This window comes from Ctenopharyngodon idella, chromosome 16 (genome assembly GCF_019924925.1).
Source record: "Ctenopharyngodon idella isolate HZGC_01 chromosome 16, HZGC01, whole genome shotgun sequence".
NCBI classification, from domain to species: domain Eukaryota; kingdom Metazoa; phylum Chordata; class Actinopteri; order Cypriniformes; family Xenocyprididae; genus Ctenopharyngodon; species Ctenopharyngodon idella.
In genome coordinates, this window is record NC_067235.1 from 19,200,998 (window position 1) to 19,227,062 (window position 26,065).

The window sequence follows — 26,065 nt, forward strand, 5'->3', positions numbered from 1 at the left end:
CACCAATCGAAACGCTCAGGTGCTTTGCGCGCTTGCCATCGTTGGCCAAAAACCTGCACTTTATTGAGAGCCCAAGGAGAGCCAGGTCTGATACAAACCAGAGATGGAAATGTAACCAATTATTAAAGCAGATTGCAGGCGAGGTATTTTGTATAATATCTTCACAGAAGGGCGAACTGGTGCAGAATTTATGAAGGCGAGCCATTTCGCCTGGATCTAATCGCAGATTAAATAACAAACATTGGCTTCAGACAGTGTAGATCATAGTAGTGTAATATTATTGAACTTTTAAACATTTCTTTTAAATCCACCAGAGGATGTTTATACACTTTGGCATTTTTATGGCTTACGCTGAAGAAATGTAATTTTGCAAAAGCTCGTGCTGGCCCGCTGCTTTTGCAATTTAGAAGAAATATTGCACAAATCATTGGTACTTGTACATTTTTTCCCCTCCGAGGATGTTTGTTTTTAAGGAATGTGTTACAACAAAATGGAAATAAACAGAATGTGCAATTATGGACTGCAGTGTGCTGACAGGCAGAAATGTGGTGACTTGCAGCTGAAAATTTACATGGCGGCTCTCCTGATATCTTCGTGTGGGTTGTTTACTTCAACCGTCCGATCCTGGTGTGAGGAAAGAGCTAATTATTATTAAACGGTTTACATCACTCATGTATTTACATTGGTCCATCACACAATCTCATTCTCATTTTTTTCATCTGCTGCTTTTGTGTTTTCTAGTCACTTTATAATATTAAGGTAGAACCACTGTACTCACATGAACTGTTTTAAATATGTTTTTAGTACCTTTATGGATCTTGAGAGTTTCAGTGGCTTTGCTCTCAATAGAGGCCTCACTGAGCCATCAGACTTAATCAAAAATATCTTAATTCGTGTTCCAAAGATGAACGAAGGTCTTACGGGTGTAGAACGACATGAGGGTGAGTAATGTCATTATTTTCATTTTTGGGTGAGCTAACCCTTTAAGCAAACTTTAACTCAGTATTTTCACCCTTTTAAATTTGCTGCCTTTGTGTGAATAATCAAGTTCTAATATAAATATAATTTTTAATCTTTAAATGCCTGAGCAAGAAGGTCTGGTGACAAGTCTGGTAGAAAGTCCTTAAATACAGTCATATTCATGTTTTACCATTGCAGAGTTGCATAATTAAGGTGCTGCATAATGACCTTCCTGCAAATGGGGAGTATAAAAGTGAAGCTTCATTCGTTAGTAAATGAGTAAAAGTGATGGATGAGTGAAGAAGAAAGTTTCCTAGTGTTGTGAAAAAGGACTGAGAAGACACTTGCCCCAGGTGAGATGCCTTCTCCAGACCAGGCCGCAGAGGTTCCCCGTCTGTTAGTGTCGAGGGCTTCAGAGGGCATTGGGGTCAGCGATGTATACTTCATTTCACCTTGAAGGGAACAAACAAACAGGAAATGTTCTTTACACTAATGATTATAAAAACGTTACATTTTTAATATGACAAAGTGGGGGTGTGTCCGCTTTCTACCCTCAGGATCTACGCCCCTTGCTGGGGGTAGGCGGAAGGGTCAGTTGGTCAGCCAATGGGGAAAAAAGACCCCCAGAGCTGTTTAGCTGGAGGCTGATGAGCCTGTCGCCATGGGGAGATCAGGTCTGCTCTTTATTGGGCCCCGGGCCCCTCTCCGCCACCAACCCATCGCTCGACGACCCTCACATTTGCCATATCAGATTCTCCACCATTCCACTGAGAAGCTAAGGAACGCTTGATCGACAGTAATTACAGCTCCTCTAAGTCAGCGACTGATAGCTGGGATGTGTGTCTATGCGTGTCCTAAGGGGGGCTTGGGTCATGAGAAAGCATATCTGCGTTTCGAGCATATGAGTGAGACAGAGACAGAGAAAGAGAGAGAGAGAGAGAGAGAAGGGCCACAATGCAATGAAGCTCCCAGAAAAACCAAACACCCCGCCGCCCCCACCTCAGGCTTCAACCCCCACAAAATCACTGTCACACTTAGAGGTCTTTTTTCTCTCCCCTTTTTCTCTTTCTCTCTCTCCATGTCCGTTTATAAGTGCCTGAGTCTCAGAATTTAAAATAATAAGATCAGGTTTCTGGGCCGATAAGTGCATCCAGACATGTTATCTGTACTATCACAGGAGCTCAAGACCTCACAATCCCTTTCTCTCTCTCTCCTTCTCCTTACTCTCTCTACTGTACAATGACACACTATTCTCTACGTAATATTCTGCATGAAAGGCGGTGTATGGTGCATCTTGTCATCATTTTGTATCGCGGGTCTTTTTGAAGCGCTCTCGGGTTCTGAGCGCTGTGCGTAGGAGCGATATATATCCATTCCACAACACCGTATTATTTACCTAGATGGGGTTAATTGCTGAATAAAAGAATGGTTCCTTTCAGTTAACCATTGTACAGCCTTTCTCCGCCTGCCTAACTCACCTCTCAACAGGATCCCACAATGTCCTCTAATACAGGGGTTTTCAAACTTTTAGATGCCAAGGACCCCCAAATATGATGATCTTTTTGCAAGGGAAAATTAAAAATAATTACAAAATAAAAGGATATATATATATATATATATATGCTAAATATGCTAACTATGGCTGCATTTATTTGAAAAAAAAAAAAAAAAAAACAGTAATAATGTGAAATATAATTACAATTTAAAATTTCTGTTTTCTATTTGAATATATTTTAAAATGTAATTTATTTCTGTGATGGCAAAGCTGATTTTTCAGCATCATTACTCCAGTCTTCAGTGTCACATGATCCTTCAGAAATCATTCTAATATGCTGATTGGCTGCTCAACAAACTTTTCTTATTATTATCAATGTTGAAAACAGTTAAAAACCATGATACATTTTTTTCAGGATTCTTTGTTGAATAGAAAGTATAGAAGAACAGTATTTATTTGGAATATAAATCTTTTGTAACATTATCAATGTATTTACAGTCATTTTTGATCCATATAATGCAACCTTGCTGAATAAATATTAATTTCTTTTTTTTAAATAAACTGACCCCAAACTTTTGAAAGGTAGTGTATATGCGTATAAATTAAAATGTTTTTACAAACAACAAAAAAGAATTTTCGGTACATTTTTTCGGTACATTTTTCGGTTACACTTTATTTTAAGGTGTTTTTGTTACAATGTAATTATACATTTAAGTACTGAGTAATATTAAGTAACTACATGTGCTTAAGGTCATGGTTAGGGTTTAGTTTGGTTTAGGGTTAGTTGCATGTAATTATGCATAATTTATAGTTATTACTATAATGACAGTCAAAAAAAAAGTGTTACCCATTTTTCTTATACTGTTAAAAACTAGTTCTGTCAATACAATAAAATAATCACAATTAAATATTTTATTTCTTAGCAGTCTTTAAAAAGCAGAAATTGAATGTGAATATATATCATATTTCATTAATATCTTAAGCGCACCTTAACTTTGACAGCCTTAAAAACACATTTTGTAAAATGTATTTATCTTTCAGACTTTTGAACCACCTTGCAGGCCCTTTTTTGAAAAATATTTGTATGCATATTCCATTTTAGGTTAGTGAATCAAATACATGCACAAAAACCCTTGAAAAGCCTGCCCCAAAACCTTGCGATGCAGGCCTGAATTACTTCTTGAAGAATTACAAAGGATAAAGCTGTTATCGTCACTTTTGATTCTTGTTTAGTAGCGTTTCTGAGGTACTGAGGGCTGCTTTGTGTACCTGAAGCCGGTGTGCAATCACCACGCTGTTCTGATTCGTTTAAGCTGTACGGGTTCAGCGCTGAAGCGTTTGCTTTGAGGACGAAAGAGGAGCTCGGTGATATGCATCAAACTCCTCAGGCAGAAGAAAGAGCCTGCTAGGCCACTTGTAACTCCACTGAGCGTGGAAAACAGTTCAGCTACCACCCCCCACCTTCTCTCCTGACCTGGCCTTTTTTTGAATTGTTCCTCACAAAGCGCATTGTCTTGCTAAGCTACAGCAAACCCCCCAACACCCCACTCGCCCCCCCCTGAACACACACGCACAGGCGCGCGCACACATGTATAAGCATATGTCTTCGGGTGTATAGCATTGGATGAGTTTGAGATACAAGTTCTTTTTGCTTGAATTTAGCTTATATGAATCCCTGCAGTTCATACACTGGACAGACCAGCTACAGGGGCTCTGAACCAAAGCTGACCAGACACCTAAGGTCTTGCTAGGTGACTTATTGAAATTTATTGTCAAGGAGATAAATGTGAAGTAATCAGTATTCCCATCAAACTATAGAAATTGAAGAGTGTGACAGATAAGAAAACAGCAAAAAAGAGATTGACGGAGAGGAATAACTTTCTTCTTTCTATGAAGACTTTCAATGTCTCCTCTATGAAAATCAGCAATGGTGTTTATACAAGCGACACAAATTTCTCTTGTCAGTTCCTGATCCCATTCTCTTCTTTTTATCAAATTTATTTTCTGTCATCACTCCTCTATCCTGCAAATACAAAACTGAAAAAAGACAAAATGCTACCAATATTTCCTCTTTTTGAAGAAATTCCATTCAGCAATGGTGGTCATGTCAGTCCGACTTATGTCAGTTCCTGATCCTGATTGCAAATCCTTTCCTCTTGTCTTTCTTTAATCCTGTCAATAAAAGATGAAAACAAATGATAAAAATACAATTAAAAAAAATGCAGAAAAAAACATGAACATGAGCAAATTGGTATCTGGAATGGCTGGTTCAGTAATAAAAAAATAAAATAAAATAAAATAAAATAAAATAAAATAAAATAAAAATACCAAAGAGTAAATACAAATACAAAAACCCTTGAAAATTTTGATTCTTTACTCTAAAAAATGCTGGGTTAAAAACAACCCAAGTTGGGTTGAAAATGGACAAACCCAGCAGTTGGGTTAAATGTTTGCCCAACATGCTGGGCAGTTTTATTTATTATTTAAAAATGATTATATGGCTGGCTTAAAATGAACCCAAAATAGGTTGGAAATTAAAAATCAGACACTTAATTGCTAGAGGCAACAATAATATTCAAAAGGTGAACATTTATTAATAATCAAATGTTTACTGTTTAATCATTACTTATTAAACTTTTTAATAAATGTTCATTTCCAACATACTTTGGGTTCATTTTAAGCAAGCAATACAGTAATTTTTAACAATAGTTGAGTTAAATAAAACTACTCAACAGGTTGGGCAAACATTTTACCCAATCACTGGGTTAAAACAACCCAACTTGGGTTGTTTTTAACCCAGCATTTTTTAGAGTGTTGTTTAGCAACAAATAAAAAATAAAAAAATAAATAACAATGCAGTCTTTTTGGAGTACTGGTGCACTGACTGCTAAAACCTAGTTGAAGTGAGTCAAATATAGTTGTTGAACTAATTTTCTTTTGAATTAAATGTCAGATTATATGCTTAACCACCATAAACGCTGAGGCAGACACTTTCAACCCAATATTCCGAATGGTGGTCAACTGATTTTTCAACTGGGTTTTAAACAACAATTCTTACACTTTTACATTCTTGAATATATGGTTTCATCCTGGGTTAGAATTTGCATTTGATTGCATCAAAAATGGTTTACTTGTCAGTACACGTAATATGCGAGTAAACAAGATGTATCATTTTAACCCAACACCTTGGGAAAAAACCAAACCATGATGGTCCTCAGCTTCCCACAGCTTTCACAATGGCCCGACTTACCTCGACCCCTAAATTCCCCCCTAGAGGCCAACATCCCATGTCCCCCCTCCACCATAGTCTGGTACTTCAAACAGGACCAAGACTTACACTGATTAACTGGCTTTCTCCGCCACCCACCTATTAATGCTCCAACCTTCATTAACACCGGGCTGATGAATGGTGGAGCGTTGAGAGGAGGTGTTAACACAGCACCTGCCTACACTCATGTGGCCATTTATTAACCAACAATGACCTTCCACATCATAAAGCTGCTGGCCCTCTATTTGCTGTCTAATAAACAGAGGGTTACCCCTCCACCCCACCCCCAGCACTTTACCTCAACCCACTCTAACTCTTTATTGTGCTTTAAAGGACAGAAAATGTCTGTAAAGTCGGAACACCTGGAATGCAGGAGGGGACGAGGATGGGACCGCAGGTGGTTTGAAGAGGTCATCTGAACACATAGGCTTACGACACAGCTGAAACGAGTCAAAATATTATCAGGGATAGATGGTTTTGACATGTCTAAGGCTTCAAAGAGGCTTATTGGATTCAAACTCACATCATCCCACATGAACACCACAACTCAACGTATCGGAGCATGTGAGCGAACCGACCATAGATGCAATAATAGTCTTCATCATTACTAAATGACTCTAATATTAGACCCTATGGGTTTCACAAAATGAAAATATGATGGATTGACCACATCTCGCATCTTACCATAGGATGAGGCCACTTCTGGTCTGCTTTCTTTGAGCTATGGAGTTTGGCCTCCAAGCGCCATTCCAGTCTCCCCTCTGCGGGCGAACAGAGGGAAACAGGAGAGAGTGAGAGAGATCATAATGGGCCCTAATGTGAGGACATATTTATTTCATTCATTAGGTGGAGTAATTGGGTCCTCTTTCAGTGTGGCCTAGGTTAAACAGCCGAGTGATGGATGGTGCTTTTGACAGAGGTTAGCTGGCTTCCGCTCTCACTGCCATTCTTTTCTTTGAGAGATGGCTCCTGTCACGGCGTTCGCGGAGAGAGATCAACTGGGAGAGTGGCGTTCTGGCCAAAAATCGTCAAAACTAATTTGAGGAAAAGTCAATGAACAGCATAGAATAACACACCGGAGCCCACCGCAACATCGAAGCCGCCCACACAAAATGGCCGTGCTATTAAGACCGACCAAAATTGTCATTCTTCACGAATTCTGGAAACATTTTCCTCGGTATCAAAAAAGAACCTGTTACACAAACACAGTTCCTGTTATTATGCACACTCCAAACCACAGTGTGTTGGGGAGGCATAAAAAAACCTTCCAGTGACCACAGTGAAACATTTAGTAGACTCAAAAAGATGGATAAACATTTGCACGATGAGACATTGGCTAATAAAAGTATTTAAATAAATTGTTCCTGCTGAGCAGTGCTGTAAAAAGGAAACCATATTCGTCATTCAAGGTTCAGTAACAAAACCACAGCCAGTCAGTCGCAATCACAAACTTTCACAGAAGCGGTAATTGCTGTAAAATGGATTTAATGTAAGAGCACATTTTAATAATGACTGATTTTAGTCATTTTAACTTAATTAGCGGTGCATGCTAAGCCATGATGATAAAATATTATAAAATAGACTTATAATGAGGAACAAGGCATATAGAGACTAGAACACCATAGTGACTTGCGGGTGGGCTTGTTTGACTTGAGTAAGTGTTGCACTACTCACATTTTCTTCAGTAAACATAAAACTCAAGTTGTTTAGTTGCAGTCTTTCATGCATGAAATTACATTTTTTTAATACATAAATAATAATAGCCATTGAAAGCCACTCAGGTACACCTGACTGTATTCACTGTTGCTTTTTAATTCCGTGAACTGACAATCCATCTCTCTGCGATCCTTTCTTTTGGCCGAGTCCCATCTCTGGCAGGTGGATCAAACCATCATTCGAGCAGGGGTGGGACGGGTTCTTAAATTAAAGCGGGGGTGAAGCATGGTTTCACAGCTCCCTCGCCACAATGCCCTGCCAGAAAAATAAATGCCATTTTATGGGTTTCCATAAATCCTATCAAATGAGTACTTTTCCTTGTTTTTTCCTTCATTTGATTCGCCAGAGCTGCTTCCTGCCACAGAGCTGGTTGAATGCCTGTCTAACTGCAGGCGCAAACTTACTATCATGAACTATCTGAGTCACTATAACAAGAGTTAAGACAATAAAAGAGAATAATTCAATAAAAATTAATATAAACATACACATATAAATGTGCCTGTGTGTGTGTAGTTTGGAGCAGTGTTGGGCTAATGCATTACAAGTAACGCAAGTTACGTAATCAGATTACTTTTTCAAGTAACTAGTAAAGTAACGCATTACTTTTAAATTTACAACAAAATTTCTGAGTTACTTTTTCAAATAAGTTTTCCCATTTATTGACTGACAGCTCTCCTGTCCCCATGTTGAGAGAAATCAGGACTAAGAGGCAGAGGCGTTGTGCGCGCTGCGTAAACATGATGGTTATTGTAGTTCTAGACCAAATGTGAGCATGCGTTTATTCATCTCACTTGCACATAAGCATATTCAGTATTCCTCAAAATAAAAACAGTGTAAACTCATTACAAACTCAGAATATTACGCAAAACATGCAATAATTACATGTTAAATTACACAAATACACTTTGTGTACTTAATCTCACTTTATTAACCAATGTCTTTGCTGCTGTCCTACGATGATCTAATTCAACCATACTAATAAGCAAAAAAGACTTCATATAAACATCACATATGTTTTTTTTTTTCTTTTTTTTATTGCTGAAGTAAGAGTGTTGAACTTTCTTCTTCTACAATCCAGAATGGCAGCACAGCTGAAAGGTTTGTTTGAGCTGTGCCCTCTACAGTTACTTTTTATTGAGTAACGCAATATTGTAACACATTACTTGTAAAAGTAACTTTCCCCAACACTGGTTTGGGGTCCGTAATATTTTTTAATGTTTTAATGTTTACACTTTATTTTGATGGTCCACTTTAGTGGTAGATTAGTTTAGATTCTACTAACTGTAAGTAAATTTGCAACTACACATATCTCTCATTAGAGTATTAGTAGACTGACTGTGATGTTAGGGTTAGGTGCTACAATATGCTTCGGGTTAGTAGAAAAAGTTGATGCACTTACAATGTTACTTATAGTCAGTAGAATGTCTGTTGTGGGAGCATCAAAATAAAGTGTTAGTAGATATTAAACAGACAGTCTACTAATACTCTAATGAGAGTTAGTTGACATGTACTTACAAAGTGACTTACAGTTAATTTCTAAAGTGGACCATCAAAATAACGTGTTATTTCTTTTATGCTCAAAATGGCTACATTACATTTATTTGATCAAATATACAGTATAAACAGTATAAAATATAATTACAACTTAAAATAACTGTTTTCTATTTCAATATATTTTTAAAAAAGTCCTCTATGGCAAAGCTGAATTTTTTAGCATCCAGTCTTCATTGTCACATGATCCTTCAGAAACCTAATACACTGATTTGATGCTCAAGAAACATTTATTATTATTATCAATGTTGAAAACAGTTGTGCTGCCTAGACACACTACAAACATTTTAAAATTTTCACAATAAAAGTAAGCTAAACAGACACATAGGTGTGCTTTTGTGTAAGAACACTGGTCTATAAATGTATGCAGTCTACAGCCAGCAACTGTTTTGTCTCTTTACCTCCTTCCTGGCCTGTTTCACTATATTAGTCAGGACAGGCAATAGTGTTGATTACTCATTGGCCATTAGATTGCTTTCACTGCCATGGCTAAGCCCTCTGCATCATGAGATTGCTTGGCTGAGCACAGGATTAGAACGTGCTTCAGCCAAATCCCCCCTTTTTCTGCACCTCTCCCTCTCTCCTTTCCTCTTCCCCTCCAGGGTTCATGTAGCTATCCTCAGGTCAACACAGCACACACACATTTACAAGCGTGCACACTGAGTTTGAGACCATTTGACTAGCTGTACAATCACTATTGCCTCATTTCCTGTGACCATTCCTTTACCCCCACATATGGCTGAAACATATATAATGATAGTTATTAGGGCTGTCAATCAATTAAAAAATTTGATCATTTAGATAAATATGCCAATTAACATGATTTGCAGATGATTTTATTCAAAGTGACATACAATGGACTGAAACTAAACATTTTATCAGTGGAAATCGAACCTTGACCTTGCAGTTGCAAACACCATGCTCTACTGCCATTAAAGGATTAGTTCACTTCAGAATTAAAATTTCCTAATAATTTACTCACCCCCATGTCATCCAAGATGTCTTTCTTTCTTAAGTCGAAAAGAAATTATGGTTTTTGAGGAAAACATTTCAGGATTTTTCTCCATATAGTGGACTTCAACGGCTACCAACAGGTTGAAGGTCCAAATTGCAGTTTCAGTGCAGCTTCAAAGGGCTCTATACAATCGCAGCCGAGGAATAACGGTCCACTTAATAATACGTCACACTTGAACTTACCAACGTGATTACGTAATGCGTGGCGGAACGCAGAGCAGTGCAAGATAAGCATTTGTGGTTAAAAAGTATATAAATTATATATTTTTTTAGAAAATGGCCGATCGTTTTGCTAGATAAGACCCTTATTCCTCGCCTGGGATCATGTAGAGCTCTTTGAAGCTCATTGAAACTGCAATTTGGACCTTCAACCCCTTGGTAACTGTTGAAGTCCACTATATGGAGAAAAATCCTGGAATTTTTTTCTTCAAAAACCTTAATTTCTTTTTGACTGAAGAAAGAAAGACATAAACATCTTTGATGACATGGGGGTGAGTAAATTATCAGGAGATTCTAATTCTGGAGTGAACTAATCCTTTAGTCAATGAAGTTGATTGCAATTAAATGAAGAATGAGAAGAATGAAGACATTTTGATAATCTCATATGACATATATATATATATATATATATATATATATATATATATATATTAGTAGTCAACATTTGAAGTGGATCAAAAAAGTTAATAAAAGTTGTTCTAAGAACTAAGTTGTCCTAAGAAGAAGGTTTTTGATCCACTTCAAATGTTGACTACTGTACATAAATAAATGCTCGTATATAAATGCTGTTCTTTTGCACTTTCTATTCATCAGAGAATCCTTGCACGTTTTGGAGAAAAACATTTCATAATGTGATTTCCCCCCCCCCCCCACTTTCAATTGTTTTATTTCAATGAAAGGTTAGATTTGTGCAATTTTTTTGAATGAAAGATCAAAAGGATAAACAATGCAGATATGTTTTCACAGCCATCTTTGATCATATTTACCAAGGGTGCCAATAATTCTGACTATGACTCTGTGTATGTATATGTATATGTATATGTAGCAAGAAAGTGGTTTTATTATAACTTACAATACCGTCACTGAGGCAAGAGGGGCAGAAATTAAAATTTTAATCGATTTTTAATTACACACAGAGAGCAAAACCAGTTGAGAGGCACTGACCCAACATTATTTGTATCTACAAAATAAGAAAAATAACTGCAGGTTATGAAATAACTGTGAGCAAAACAAGTAGTCAGACAAGAAAAACCTTGTCTTATTTCATCTCACGCTCACAAAAAGCCTTTTCCCTGAAAAACAGCCACCCTTAAAAAAGCCTTTCAACATCTCAGTAGATTTAACAGGTGTAAAAACACTGAGCTGGCTGATCATGTGGTGAGCTGAGCACTGGGAAATTCAGAATAACCTACAACATGAAAGTTAGAGGGAGAGAGAGAGAGTGAGCGTAGCATAGCATTGCAGCTTAAAGCTCATTAACTTCTCTCGCTGGCACCTTGCTGAGTTTAAAAGGGCCGGCTGCCTGGCGAAGACACGTCCACTGGCCGATAATCAGGTCAACAGCGGCATTGAGCAATCTTTTAAATTTGGTCACTGATGCTTGCAGGTTGTAAAAATACTTGCTTTTGAGTGTCATTGTAGCTTAATGTGATAAAGTAGCCATCTGTCATTTAGAACAATGGGGGATCTTTTAGAGAAGTGGAAGGACAAGGCCAGCCAACAAAGATGTAGTGGCTTTATTTAGACAAGCCAGCACTAGTTATGAATGCAGTGCAAAATATGTCTTTTAAAAGTCTATATGGCTCAAATGAGAGCGACACAAATCTTTCTCTATGCAAACAAACTAATGGTGACGTTTTAGCGAGCAGCCTTTTTGATTAATGCTCTAAAATAAAGCCATCTCCCGCTGATTCAAGAAACAGCTTCAGCATATAGCCCCGATAAAGCGCTTACGGGAAGACCACCACAAGTATACACAACGAACATAAAGCAAACTCAGTCCGAGCCAATTTCCAGCAAACAAAAACAAACACTTCCAGACAAAATAATTTGTCTTATAATTGGATTTGTCAGGTTAGGCAGAGCATGGAAAGAGAGAGACTATGAATTTACCACATGTGTCATAATGTATCCACACATACACACACTCATCCGGGTGCCGATTCTCCGGCAGAGGGCTGCTGGCAGGTTCTCCTACATTAATCTGTCGGAGTTAACTCAGTGCCAAAGGTCTGCCATAAACTGATCAAACATAGTAGGATGTGTATGTGTGTTTGTCTATGTGGATGTGAAGGAATTTTTACTGAGCTTTGCATCTGGGCACACACACACCCCCTAATGCAAACACTCACACACTCACACACACATAGACAGACATTTCTTTGACTTATAAAACTGTCATTTCACACCTGCATGCATGAGCTGTTGTTCTGGCTGTCGATTGGGACACTTCCTCCTCCCATAAGTCTTTGCAGCCAAGCAGGAGGCTGTGGATTTATGGCGGACATGATTGAATTTATTTGTAAATTTGCTCATTAATTCATTAGAGTGTATAAATAACAAAATAAGTCCAATAAATAGCACATATTTCAAATGACGCAAGCTTGAATGTACAATGGTGCTGTGTTTAGTGTAGCTCTGTGTGTGTGTGCGTGTGTGTGTGTACAGGCACTAACATACTAACTGTGTGCCACACACCTGATCTCCAGTTTCATGGGCTGAATACCAATGGCCATTTACCAACAGTGATACTGATATACATCATATCAATGACAAGGGGGCTGCTTTGAGTTTTAAGAACGCGCACACACATACACTCTTATTCCCTCTCTTTCTGTCTCAAACCTTAGCATTTTCTAATAAGTTATGCACTTATTAGAAGGGCTGATACTCTGGGAATATGGCTTTGTGTTTATGTGTGTATCTGTTATGTTTTTGCTTAGTAACCAGAAATCTACAAATTCAGAGTCTTCCACACCAAATAGCACTGGGAAAAGAAAATATACAAGACGATCTACCTGAGAGACGGTGTTCCTCAAGCCGGAGCTGTGGCTTAGCGGTGGTGATCATGTGGCAATTTGAGTTTGAATCTAGCTCATTCTTAGGTAATGTTTCACATGTAGCACATGTAGCACAATATTTAATTCTATTTAGTGTCTAATTCAAAATAATGTTTAAAACGAAACATTTAATTTAAAATAAGCTGAGCTGGAAAAACAAAATGATATTTAGCTTCTCATTCACTGACAACCAGATAAACATATAAAAAGCGGTATCCAGATAGTCAGCTTGCTGGCAATTTTGTATTTTCAGTCAAATATAGGCTATTTTCGCTGTGTGTAAAAGATACAATACACTTCAAATGATTATTCATATATGTAAATAATATACTTAAAAGGGTTAGTTTACCCAAAAATGAAATTTCTGTCATTTATTACTCACCCTCATGTTGTTCCACACCTGTAAGACCTTCATTCATCTTCGGAACACAAATTAAGATATTTTGATGAAATCCGAGAATTTTTTCCTTCATTGAACGCAACTAAATTACCACACTGAATGTCCAGAAAACTAGTAAAAAACTTGTTAAAATAGTCAAAGTGACTTCAGTGGTTCAACCTTAATGTTATGAAGCGACGAGAATATTTTAATAGAATAGAATATTTGTGCGCAAAAACAAAACAAAAATAACGACTTTATTCAACAATTTTTCCTCTTCTCTGTCAGTCTGTTATGCAGTTGGCGCAGTGCTGCATTTCCGTGTTTACGTCCGAACGCTGGCTCATTATTGGCCGGCTCCTGCATCAGCATCACACGCATGCTTCGTGCTGTTCATGTGAACAAGCGTCGGCCAATACTGAACCTGGAAGCGCTGCAACAAAAATAGCGTATCAGAATGACAGGGGAGAGACGAATTTTTTAAATAAGGTAGTCACGTTGACTATATTAACAATGTTTTTACTAGTTTTCTGGACATTGAATGTGGTACATTCGTTGCTTTCAATGGAGGATAAAAACCCTCTCAGATTTCATCAAAATATCTTAACTTGTGTTCCGAAGATGAACAAAGGTCTTACGGGTGTGAAATGACATGAGGGTGAGTAATTAAAGACAGAAATTTTTATTTTTGGGTGAACTAACCCTTTAATGACAAGACAAGGTGATGTAGCTGTTGTGGAAATCTAATAAAGAATACCAGTCACAGCAGCAATCATTCTCCCCTTTGCCATGTTTAAAGTTTATGGCACACCCAACTCAGGAACTTGGGTATCAAAATTATCCCCAAGCTTTCCAGTGGTATATATGACTTGAGAGGGTGTTCATGTCCAATTTTTAGGAAACTCATTTATGATAATTTTGATATCATGTGAAGGTAGCATAATTGTCTGAAACAAATCATACAGATTCCTTGTCTAATAACTCTATAGACTATATCTCGCACTGTCCTTATAATCACAAGAGAAAGAAAGAAAGAAAGAAAGAAAGAAAGAAAAATTAGCAGACAACGGTTCCCCCACATGAACGCACACCTAGCAAGCTCATTCCTGGCATTCCAGTTTTAGGCAGGCACAAGTCTCACTACTGGGTCATTTGACATGATTGACATTATTTGCTACCATTAGCCACCACTATGTGGTTGCCCTCTGACCTCTGGCGAGTGTGTTGTTTGACACAACTTTAAACAGTATGGTTTAATCTCCATGGGAAAAAAGCCCCTAAATCCAGACACAGCCTCTCACATCAATCAACAATTATAAATGAGATAATAGCACTCTAATCTCCAAGGTCAATGATTCATCTTCCTCTCTCTCCCTCGGTTTCCACAATATCATAACACACCCAAAGCATTAATTGCTACCAACGATGTATTTCACTAAAGTTTGTGTTCCGTGGCCTGGGATGTTGTCTGACATCCTAGGGAAACCTTTACAAAAACAGCTTTTACAGACTGATGCAAGAATAAATCAAAAAGTGAAATGAAAAAGAATGTTTTGTAGCCCCAAGCACATAGAGCTGATTAAATTGGAGGCAATTTCAACATTCAACTCTGAGTTTAGAAATATTGATGTGCTGATTTAAAGGACAGGCTGCTTATACTGGAATGAAATGTAAACATGACAAGATGACTTGTTCAATTTATAATCTTTCACTGAAAATATAGACACAGCTGTTCCATAGAAAATAAGACAATACCACTGTTAAAAAGTGAAATAAAAACCACAAATCCTCGTAAGTAAAAACATAAGTCAAATAAAAAGATAAAAATAAGGTATATTGGAATTTTTAAAAGCAGGAAATTTTTATCATGCTGTTAGCCAAAAACATGGCGTAAAGAGTCAGTAACTATTTTAAGTTTTATTTAAAATCATGTAATTTAATAAATTGCAATGCACATATTTGGTGCACACGTGTTGAAAAGTCTACAAAACAAGCTTGTACAGTCAATCAGTCCTTAATTTGGAGCAGAACTTGAAAAGTTTGGAAAGTAAAACAAATCTAGCCAACAACCATTTCACAAAGTCACATTTCAAGTTGATTTCACCCCAGTTTCAACCTTATGTTTTTGTCTGGTAGCCATAAGGCATTCTCTATATAGTCTGCTGCACACCTTGAGTGAAAGTATATGCATGCCAAGAAGTAGAAAATTGCTTTTCACAGCTCCTCATGGGACCACAAGCTAAGATAAAATTGCAAATGATGTTTATGATAACCTGATATTCAATTTAAAACTGCCCTTGAAACAAACCCCTCGAAAGGCTTCAGTGCTGGAGCCAAGTGCTCCTGGCTGGGACACAGGGCAGCGGAGGCCTGGTACAGGCACCAAAACACCTGAAGTAAATTAAACTCAGAGGAGCCTGAACTGTGACCCCCCCACACTGAGCAGCAGGTGTGAAACACAGGTTAACAACAGCATGAATACCCCCCCCCAATATCTTGCCCTGAAGAATTAAGGGGAGGAGAGCAGAAGTTAGGGGCCGGAGGGGCCAAAATAGTTGGAGTGAGCAGGCCTCGGACCTGGCGATAGGGTGACAATGGCTCCGTGGCACGCACCGCAGGACCCGCACTGGGATGTGATTGGAAGTGACTTCTTACAATAAGCAAGCGCTTGGGCTTAGGCACGGCCATACATCTTTAAAATAAATACCTTTAATAGAAAGGCTTCCTCTCCCACATGCAATCAATTTGCTCTTGTCCGTCAGTGCAGCCTCGGCCCCCCTTTAACCTGCTAACCTCTCCAAACCCCCAAGTACAAACCTTAAAAACGGCCCCACAAAAGAAAGTGACTTACAACAAGTCTCATTTGCAGAAAATTCACAATGCGTTCCCCGCATTTGGCCGTTGGCTTCGATTGTTCCTCTTAGATCTGGGAGAATCTAGGAAATCAACTGAAAGAACAAGGAACAAAAGTAGAACAGTGCTGTCAGAGCAGAACTGATATCAATTATTTATGTCATGCATAACATGTTCTTTCCTTGAGGTAGCACAGCATACATTTGGACAGTTTAAGCACTGTAATTTAGGACTGTTCTCTGGGCGCTGGTCTCATACAGTAGCCTGATAATTGTTTAAATCTGTTTTTCCCCCAGAGAGCCCTACGTGGAGTGGGAAGAGGTTATTAAAAAACCTTTTCCATCCTGCGGGGAACGTTCCCCCCTGTCTGGGGAAGTGTTAATAAGTACTCTTAACGTGATGGAACAGACTTTCCCCACCGATGCGCAGACGGTTAAAACCCTTTGCACAAGAAAACCCCCAGCGGAAACTAAACCGTGAATGTTGTGCATGTGCGAGACACAACAACGGCGATCAAGAAGGCAGGTGCAGCTCTTTTTTGGAGATGTTCCATGAAAGCAAAGAGGCCAGGGATAGGCGTCCTAACGTGGCTGATCTCGCTCAGCCAGATGTCTTGGCGGGGCCATGCATATGGAAGCACTCCCAAAAGCAAACACAAGAAGCCCTAGTACTAGCAGGAACCATCCACTGAGCAATAACAAAAAGACCTCACCCCAAAAACGGCCCCCGGTCCACATCTCTCTGACTTGCTTAAACACATGCAAGCTCATACGCACAAAAACACACACACAGATGTGCAGGTTCATAATGAAAAAGTGCCCTCCACCCCACCTCAGCGTACACACTTCAACACACCTGCCACAGCAGTACACGTTCGTTCGTTCGCTCGCACACATACAGACGCGAATAAATCACTGTATCGCAGATGAAAAATTGATCCCGGCCGGATAAACCAATCTTGTAGCCAGCTGTCCTTTGATCAGCGTGCATTACTTCTAACCAAGGTCTGAGGGCCCCTTTTTGCAACAGCTTTTTTGATTTGAACTAAGACCTGAGGACCGGGCTGGTTTTCTCCTGAAGGAGGTAACTGAGAAGGCTACTATCTGTGCTAACATGCCCCTATATTACACCACTGATTTATCGGTTCTGAACACAGCCGCTAAAGCGCTTTAATGAGCAGACGAGCTTATGAAGATGGACGTGTGATCAAGAGCAGACCCTCACCCGCCCAGGGTCGCGCAAATGACCTAAAGAGGCTGCTGGGCTCCATATGCACTTGGGTCTTGGAGGTATGCGCAATATTGACTCTGTAACAAAGAAGAGAATCCGAAGATTACTTCAGACTGTGGATGTACGTGAATGACGAATGTTCAACATCATGGTCTAATTGTTTTTGTAAAGTGTGTGCTATTGGAATGGCTTTTACAAACAGAGAAGGATTTTGTACATAAAAGAAGGGATTAATTGAAGTCGATCCCTTAAGATAACAAAATTAACATTCATTCTGAGACAGCTCAAGCTTTTGGAGAGAGGTGTACTGGCCAACTGGATTGTCGTTCTTGCGGATGCTCAAGCAACACTTTATTTCTTTGACTGAAAGGACTCCAAGTTTATCAACCAAACAGAACTCACATCATCACAGTGTTCCCTCTCTGGAGTTGGAATGAGTAGGAGGTTTTCAGAGCAGGCTAGTTTCCCTCGGACAGCCCCTGGGTAAGAGAGGACTCCTCCTAGTCTTGCTCCTCCTCTACCGGCTCATCAACCATGAGCTCAAAGTGGGCCGAAGTTCTCCTGTAGGCAAGGAAAATCAGAAATGAGATCTATTTAATTTTCTGTTTCTTCTAGACAGACAGACAATTTATGTCAAGTTTAGGCAAGTAACCAGGGTTAGGTGCTTTTACATCAGTGTTATTCACCTGTCATTTCACTCTGATTTTAGGGATAACTTACAGGTAGGGCTAGGTTTAGGGGTAGGGATAGGAGTAAATTTTTGGAGAGTAATGTTGTTCCAGGATAAACAAAATATGTTGACCCAGGAATGCATCAACTCTGCAAAATCAGGACGTGCGATAGAGATAGATAGATAGAACATGCAATAAAATACAAGGAGCCAATCGTACTAATTATTATGAGAAAATCAATAAATCACTCGTCACATTTAACGAGGATACACCAGACTGGATTTGCTTTTAATAATCCCCAAGCCAAAAGAGGTGACTGCTTTGACACATCCGAAATGAATCACAGGACAGCCGGATAGACATTGTGTGTATGCCTGCGAGAAACGAGACTACGGGTTTGAAGTCTCATTACATAAAGAGTGTAGCGTGTAAGAGTCTTAGTCTCCAAGCATGTTATTTAGCTTTGCTGCACACCATACCCTCAAATTCACACCAGCCCACAATCAGGTGGGAGCAGAGATGAAAGAGAAGAGACAGCGATAGCTCTGAAAGAATAGAGAAAGAGAAGAGGAGAAAAAAATATGGCCCTTGCACAATTGGAAAAGCATAATTAAAGGGAGACTCCTCTCATGCCAAGCCATTACTGTATTACTGTGATATCCAAGAAATGCCGTGGCACTCTATAATCTAGGCCTGCTAAAACACGGCAGAGTACAAGAGCAGGATTGGGGAAAGGCAACTGAACAATTGAAAAACCTCAGAATCATTTGCATCTTTAGTTAGAGGTGTAAACAATAAAACCTTGCAAGTTTGTGTGTCAATCAAGGAGATTGGCAAAATAAGGGTGAAGTTCTCATGATGGTGGACGGTGGATGATTCTATCAATTTACAACTCCGCAAACACCTCAGCCACTTCTAAAAATGTGACTCACATTACCTCAGGTGGTATAAAAGCTAATTACAGGCTGTAAGGTTAGAACATCTAAAATTACACCTCTAAATACGAATTACCACATAGAAAACCACCAATTATCCTTAGCATCATACGCAAACTGACTGTGCAATGTTATGAGAGCACATTTACATCAGGCCGAGGAGTGAGAAGTGGCTATTTCGAGGAAGAGATCATTAGATTGGGGGCAACAAAGGAACCCCCTAAACAAAGTTTCTCAAAAAAAAATTCAAACGTTATTTAAAAATAAATTTTTTTGCAAAAATGTGTTTATATATTGGTGGTGGTTGAGAAGATTGCCCCCTTCCATATGTAAAGCACTAGAAAATTTTGATTATTATTATATATCTTCTCCAAGAACCCCCCCATTGTATATTCACGGACCCCTGCTTGAAAACCCTGGTTTTAAACCATTATACGATTCATGTGATCTGTGGATCAATTAACGCATTCCCCGGTAGCTACATCCGCTCTCCATGACACAGATTTATGTCAGAGAAAAGGCCACACTTTAAACTTGCACAGGTCTGCGCCTGCCACCCCCCACAGCATTCACTTTTCTTAGTGATCTTTGGAAACATATACAAACGTGACACTGAGCCCGAGATATACTCCAGGGCTGCATTCAGGCAAAGGAAATCAGCACCGGTCACAGGATGTGACCATAGCCTTTCGCTCCCTCTTTTCTTCATTCTTTCTTTTTTCACAGATCAATCAAATTTCCGACTATCTGAGCGGGTGGAAGGGTCCTGATGAGGGCTGTAGGAATGGCCAAAAAGACAGAAGCCCACCACACACACACATACACACACAAACTGAAAAACACAGACCCGCAGCCGTACTTCTATGTCTTTGCACAGGGGGAGGATGCCGGCTGTAAACGATGCTGGCGGGCTGGTAAAGAATGAGCCTGCAACAGGATTCCAGGTCCGTGGTGCTCCGTTTACACTTTCAACTCCTCCTAGCTTATCTCACAGATTTGTCGGGATAAGAGAATTATGAAACCGCTTCTGGCATCTAAAGCTTCCTGGGGGGTCAATGGCGTGATGAGAGACAGCTATGAGGGGGCGGCTACTCAAGCCTACAGGCCCCCACGCTCTCTCCCTCTGGGCTCTCTCGCCTGAGCCCCAGACCCTTGTGGGCCTTATCAAACTGTAATCATCACCTTGGATGCTGGGAGGCGGGTTGGCCGGGTGGGAGCAGGCTGTGGAGGGGCTCGCGAGTTGATAGCCTCGCTTCCGTGAGCTCCTTCCGGAACATTCCGGCTTTTTGTGACCCAAGTTTTAGAACTTCAACTGATTGCAACAAATGCCTTAAAGGGATAGTTCACCCAAAAATGAAAATTCTGTCATCATTTACTCACCCTCATGCTGTTCCAAACCTGTATGACTTTCCTTCTTCTGCAGAGCATGAAAGAAGATATTTTAAACAATATATCTCAGTTTTTGTCCATACAATGGACCCCAATGACTTTAATTTTAAACACATAAATAGTTGAAACATTCTTGAAAATATTTTCTCTTACCATTATAACTAAGGGTTTTCTCAGCTTAAAGGAGTTGTTGCAACCTGGCCCGGGACTTTCATTAGAACAGAAAAGGCCTCTATGGAAGCAAAGTGGTATTTGGTCCACAAAGCAGTTACGCAAGAATGAGGTATTAATCAAACAGCCATAGTTATATAATTATTGCATCTGTCAGTGTAATGTATGATGATTATTCCCATTCCAATTCCATATCCGGCTATTTCCATTTGTTTGCCTTTGACAGAACACAAGGGAACACTGAAGCTCTATAAGCAAGAGAAAAGACTTGACTTTGACTGTGTCTGTAATACAAGAGACAATAGCTGTGTTCTAAAATCCAGTGAGCCGTCTTTTGATAGCATTGATAGCAAAGTGTCATAATTAAATCCCAGACATGCTATTCCAAATAATTACACTGACCCTACAGACACCTCATTTTGGCCAAATTTTCAAACATTTTTTAAATGAATTTGATTTGAAGTAACATGAAGTTGAATTACAAAATTGAATTTAATGAAAAACCCATTTTAAAGGTGCTGTATGTACGTTTTTCACTTTACTAAAGCATAAAAACACCATAATATGTTTGCAGATATTTAGGAAACATGGTATGTTCACACACTTGTTTCTCTGAAAAACAATGCTACAGCCAATTATTTTACTTTGAAATGTGCGTTCCGTGTCGGAATATCTGTTTTTGTTTTGGTCTGTGCGATACCGCACGTTGCCAGTTCACCAAATAGTATTTCGACACCCCAGGTTGCCGGTTGGCAGAAAACACAGCGTATTGTAGCCATGGAAGCCAACAAACAAACTGTGTCAGAGATTGCAGATTCTACCCGACCTAAAAAGCCTCGGCATCCATCTCTATGAATGAAAGAATATTAAAATGCGGAAAAATCAACTCATCAACTTACAGTGCGTAAGTCTCATCGGCTTTCATTGCCTATTGTGCTTGCTCCTGCTGCATGACTTCAAGTTGGCAACCCGCGTGAGCGTTGAGTCTGAGGAGGAGGGGACGGGGAAACAACGATCTCCAATATTTTGAATTTGGACTGCAGTGCCTATTTCGACTACTAGCTGTCAATCCTACATACTGCACCTTTAAAGGATTAGTTCACTTTAAATGAAAATTACCCCTTGATTTACTCACCCTCAAGCCATCCTAGGTGTATATGACTTTGTTCTTTCAGACGAATACAATCAGAGCTATTTAATAATCACCCTGATGCTCCTAAGCTTTATAACGGCAGTGCATGGAAACGACCTGTTTGAACCTCAAAAAAGTGCATCCATCTATCATAAACGTACTCCACACAGCTCCGGGGTGTTAATTTCTGAAGTGAAGTGATGCATATTTGTCAGAAAAATATCCATATTTAACACGTTATAAAGTAAAATAACTAGCTTTTGCCAGACTGCCTTCCGTAATCAACTTACGAAGAAAGTATAAAGCCTCTTGCAGTGTAAAACGCTTACACTACATCCTACGCCTTCCGTATTCAACTTCAACATCAGTTAAAATACACCTAGGATGGCTTGTGGTTGAGTAAATTGTGCAATTTTCATTTTAAAGTGAACTAATCCTTTAATGGAATGCAATTCAAAGAAATTCATACAATACTCATTTCAGCACATATGTGATCTTTAATAATAATAATAATATAGTACCGATCTAGCCTAAACATTTCTGAACTTAAGAGATGTGTTACAATCTGAACAGTATGTTAAAATCCTTACCTGCTTATTAACCCTGAGAAGCAAAGGGTCCTGAGAAGCAATGGGCCATGCAGTGGGTGATGTAACAGGAAATAGCTGAAATGCAGCTGGCTCAGTGCTGTAAGGGTGAAGATTATTGTCATCATTGGTGGCACTGGACACTGGGTGCATGGTGCCACAATTTCTAGAGAGACAAACAAATAAAAAAACTCAAGGTTAGAAAGAAAATAAAGCAAGAAAGAAAGACTACCAGGCACTCGGCACTCGGCCATCAGTGATTCACCCTTACACTCTGTCGTCTCCACTCGATGACACGCCCTGTGCCTGGGGCATAATTGTGCCGCAAAGAGGAACAGGAGCCAGGCCACACCTATGAGTCACCTCTCGCTCATAGAGACCCTTGTGGTCAGGGCCTCCAAATTCGCAAAATCTACATCATAGGTACCCGAGCCAATATTCGCCAGAAACTCTGAGATCAAACCCTCACCCCAGCCTCCATGATTTCCCAACCTCCGCCTTTCCAGCCGCCCGCCAGCGCTACGTAGGTTTAATCCAACAACACTTCCTATAGCAGCCTGTTAATGTCATGGTGGATTTCCTCAGTGTTCTCACTGACCCAGAAAGGAGCACCACCCCAGCACTTCGCCAGGACCCTTCCTTGGTTTAGTGTTCCCAACAAATAGCAAATATGCTTCAGAACCAATAAACGCAGACCTGATATTTATTGGACTGTTATACGAGTATTCCCTCCTTGCCTGGCCAGCCCTTTCTCCGTGAGCAACCTTAACTATGCACAAGTCTTTGCAATGCTAATGAGGACATGAGATGAAAGGGATGCAGCGTTACAGTGCAAGGCTAGACTTACAGAATGCAGCTGCTAGGTGAGAGGACGAAACGGATGGGGAGGAAATGGAGAACACGGCTTGATTAGTGCCCTCTGAAATATCTAACCTTTGACTGCATCGAGACTTACTTAAAACTCCAGTGACTAAATTTCATGAAACACAGCACACCTATGAGTAATAGGAGGGTTTCCCGTGGTCGTCTTGCTCACATCAGCAGTCACACTCTGCCTGTTTGAACAAAAGCCTAATTAGTGGGTGCTTCCTGTAAAGGTAAATGTGGCTGTTAAATATGGAATCGTGTCTATACTTTATTTTACAGCTCTGCTGTAGTTAATACGTTAAGGAAATGTTAATTTTAAATATAATATAATATAATATAATATAATATAATATAATATAATATAATATAATACAATAAATTTAATTATCATGTGCCAAAAAAATGATATAAAACAACAGAAAACTGCATGTCCACTTTTTTGTTTGTTTGTTTGTTTGTTTGTTTTGGTTGACTGATGTTTTCTGTTGTTTTTATCATCTAAAAAAGGGTCTATTTAAACAGCTGACACCATCAGTAACACTATTTCAAATTTTAAAATACACAAGTACATAAAAAAATAAGCATTAATAAATGTATGCAAGCGCAATTCTGCCCCAGAATAAAAAAATAAAACAGGCAATTGTGAGATAAAATATGCAGGCTAAGTCACACTGTGAGATATAAAGTTGCAAATGTAAGAAAAAAGTTACAGCTGAGAAATGCAGAGTCTTAATTGTGAAATATAATGAATCACAATTATAGATACAGTTGTAGTTTGTGAAATCCAAAGTCACATATATAAGACAAAGTCACGTGAGTCACATTGTGAGACAAAGTTCACATTTTTCAAAAAGAAGGTATTTTTCTTTGGAAAGTTTTACTATTTGTAATCTCTCTTAGCACAGAACTGATGTGAGAATACAACGCTCTTGTTCCACCAAGCAACTTTACGACTGCACATCCCAATTTCCTCCCTTTGACCACAGACATTGTTCTCTCTCAGCGTTTTCGCTGCTGCGGCCAAAACTGTTGCTTATCAATACACTGTCACCTCCATCATCCATCAGTCAGCACAAAGCTCTCGCCTTTACCCAACGACAGTCGTTTCCTCAGGCCTGTAGTCTGTTGCTAGGGTCTGGCCAAGGTTCCTTCTTTTCCTGCTTTTTGGTCTGAGGCCAATAAAAACCTTCTTACATGAAACCCACCTCAAGGTGTCGAGATTGCAGTTTGGATATAACCTATATGGAGTGAGTTTAAACAAAAAGTTACTTACTGAACAAATGCTAAAGACTGGGTTCAATTTCGAAACGTACATAAATCAATAAACGAGTTTGTAGTCTAGGCATGATGGATTGAATCTCCTCTGAGGGACAGCACAGATAAGAGGCAGCAGCCCATGCTAGTTCACAACAAGTTAAGCACACACACACACACACACATTCTCGGGAATGGGATCTGGACTGCGTCACAGTCTGTAGGGTAGAGGAAGGGAAGTGTTTCTTGTTTTAGCAGCACTTAGGCCACCTTCATATCTTGCCATTGCACCTTTATTCAATCACTTATAAAGCATAGCCAAACACTTAAAAACTAAACCAGCTGAAATTCTGCCACCTTTCAACATGTTTACCAGAAGCAGGCGGCACTGTACAAGTGAAAATGTACAGCTTTAAAGCAGCTATTTCTGTCTAACTGGACCCTTTTAACCACCAAAAGTTACTGATGTGTACTTTTTTACCTGACACAACATTTTTGAGGCATTCTACAAAACAGTACCAAGAATGCTTTTCCAATCTTCATTGTAATCTTCTATAAGTAATGTTGCACCTACATGTCAACTCTAATTAGAGTATTGGTAGAGTATTAGTAGATTGGTAGGGTTAGGGTTAGTAATAATTTGAAATGTACTTGCAAAGGTACTTATAGTCAGTAGAATATCTGTTGAGGGAGCAACAAAATAAAGTGTTAGCAGATATTAAGCAGACAGACTACAAATACTCTAATGAGAGTTACTTTGCATGAAGGTGCAATGTTACTTATAGTCAACAGAATGTCTACATGGGACAATCAAAATAAAGTGTTACCAGTCTGGGTTCTCTCGACATAAAGTTCTACATTTAAGTTGTATCAATGTGTTATTAAAAATACTTAAAATTGTTTCCCCAGATTATGTGGCAACCCCATTACCCTGTTAATAACATACATTTCCTGTTATGAAGTAAAAATTCAACATCAGCATCCTTTCAAGATGTGGTCAAATTAAAGTGTCCTCTTTTTTAACTTTTTTTTTCTTTGTATGTAAAGAGACCAAATAATAAATCCTGTTATCACAATTTTGCATAGTAAGAAACTAATATTTGACAAAATTAATATTTGACACACACTACCATTCAAAATTTTGTGGTCAGTAAGATTAAAAAAAAAAAAGAAAAAGAAAAAAGAAATTAATACTTATAGTCATCAAGGATGCATTCAATCAAAAGTGACAGAATATTTACATTGTTACAAAAAATCTATTTAAAATAAATGCTGTTCTTTAGAATTAAAAGAATCCTGAAAAAAAAATGTATCACTGTTTCCAAAAATATATTATGCAGCACAGTTGTTTTCAACATTGATAATAATAAGAAATGTTTCTTGAGCATCAAATCAGCATATTAGAATGATTTCTGAAGGATCATCAGCTTTGCAAGAATAATTTACATTTTAAAACATTACAATAGAAAACAGTAATTTAAAACTGTAATAATATTTCATAATATTACCATTTTTGATTAAATAAATGCAGCCT

General features: G+C 38.9%; 1 long non-coding RNA gene across 1 annotated transcript; it reads right to left on the reverse strand.

Annotated features, from left to right (window-relative positions):
- Positions 1–1,308: 1,308 nt before the first annotated feature.
- Positions 1,309–21,583, reverse strand: LOC127497881 (uncharacterized). Its single transcript, XR_007925686.1, has 7 exons — positions 20,674–21,583; positions 20,512–20,548; positions 17,928–18,086; positions 6,408–6,484; positions 6,086–6,163; positions 4,515–4,627; positions 1,309–1,412 (listed from the first exon to the last, which is right to left on the reverse strand). It is a non-coding gene; the product is annotated as an uncharacterized LOC127497881 (long non-coding RNA).
- Between the last annotated feature and the right edge of the window lie 4,482 nt (positions 21,584–26,065).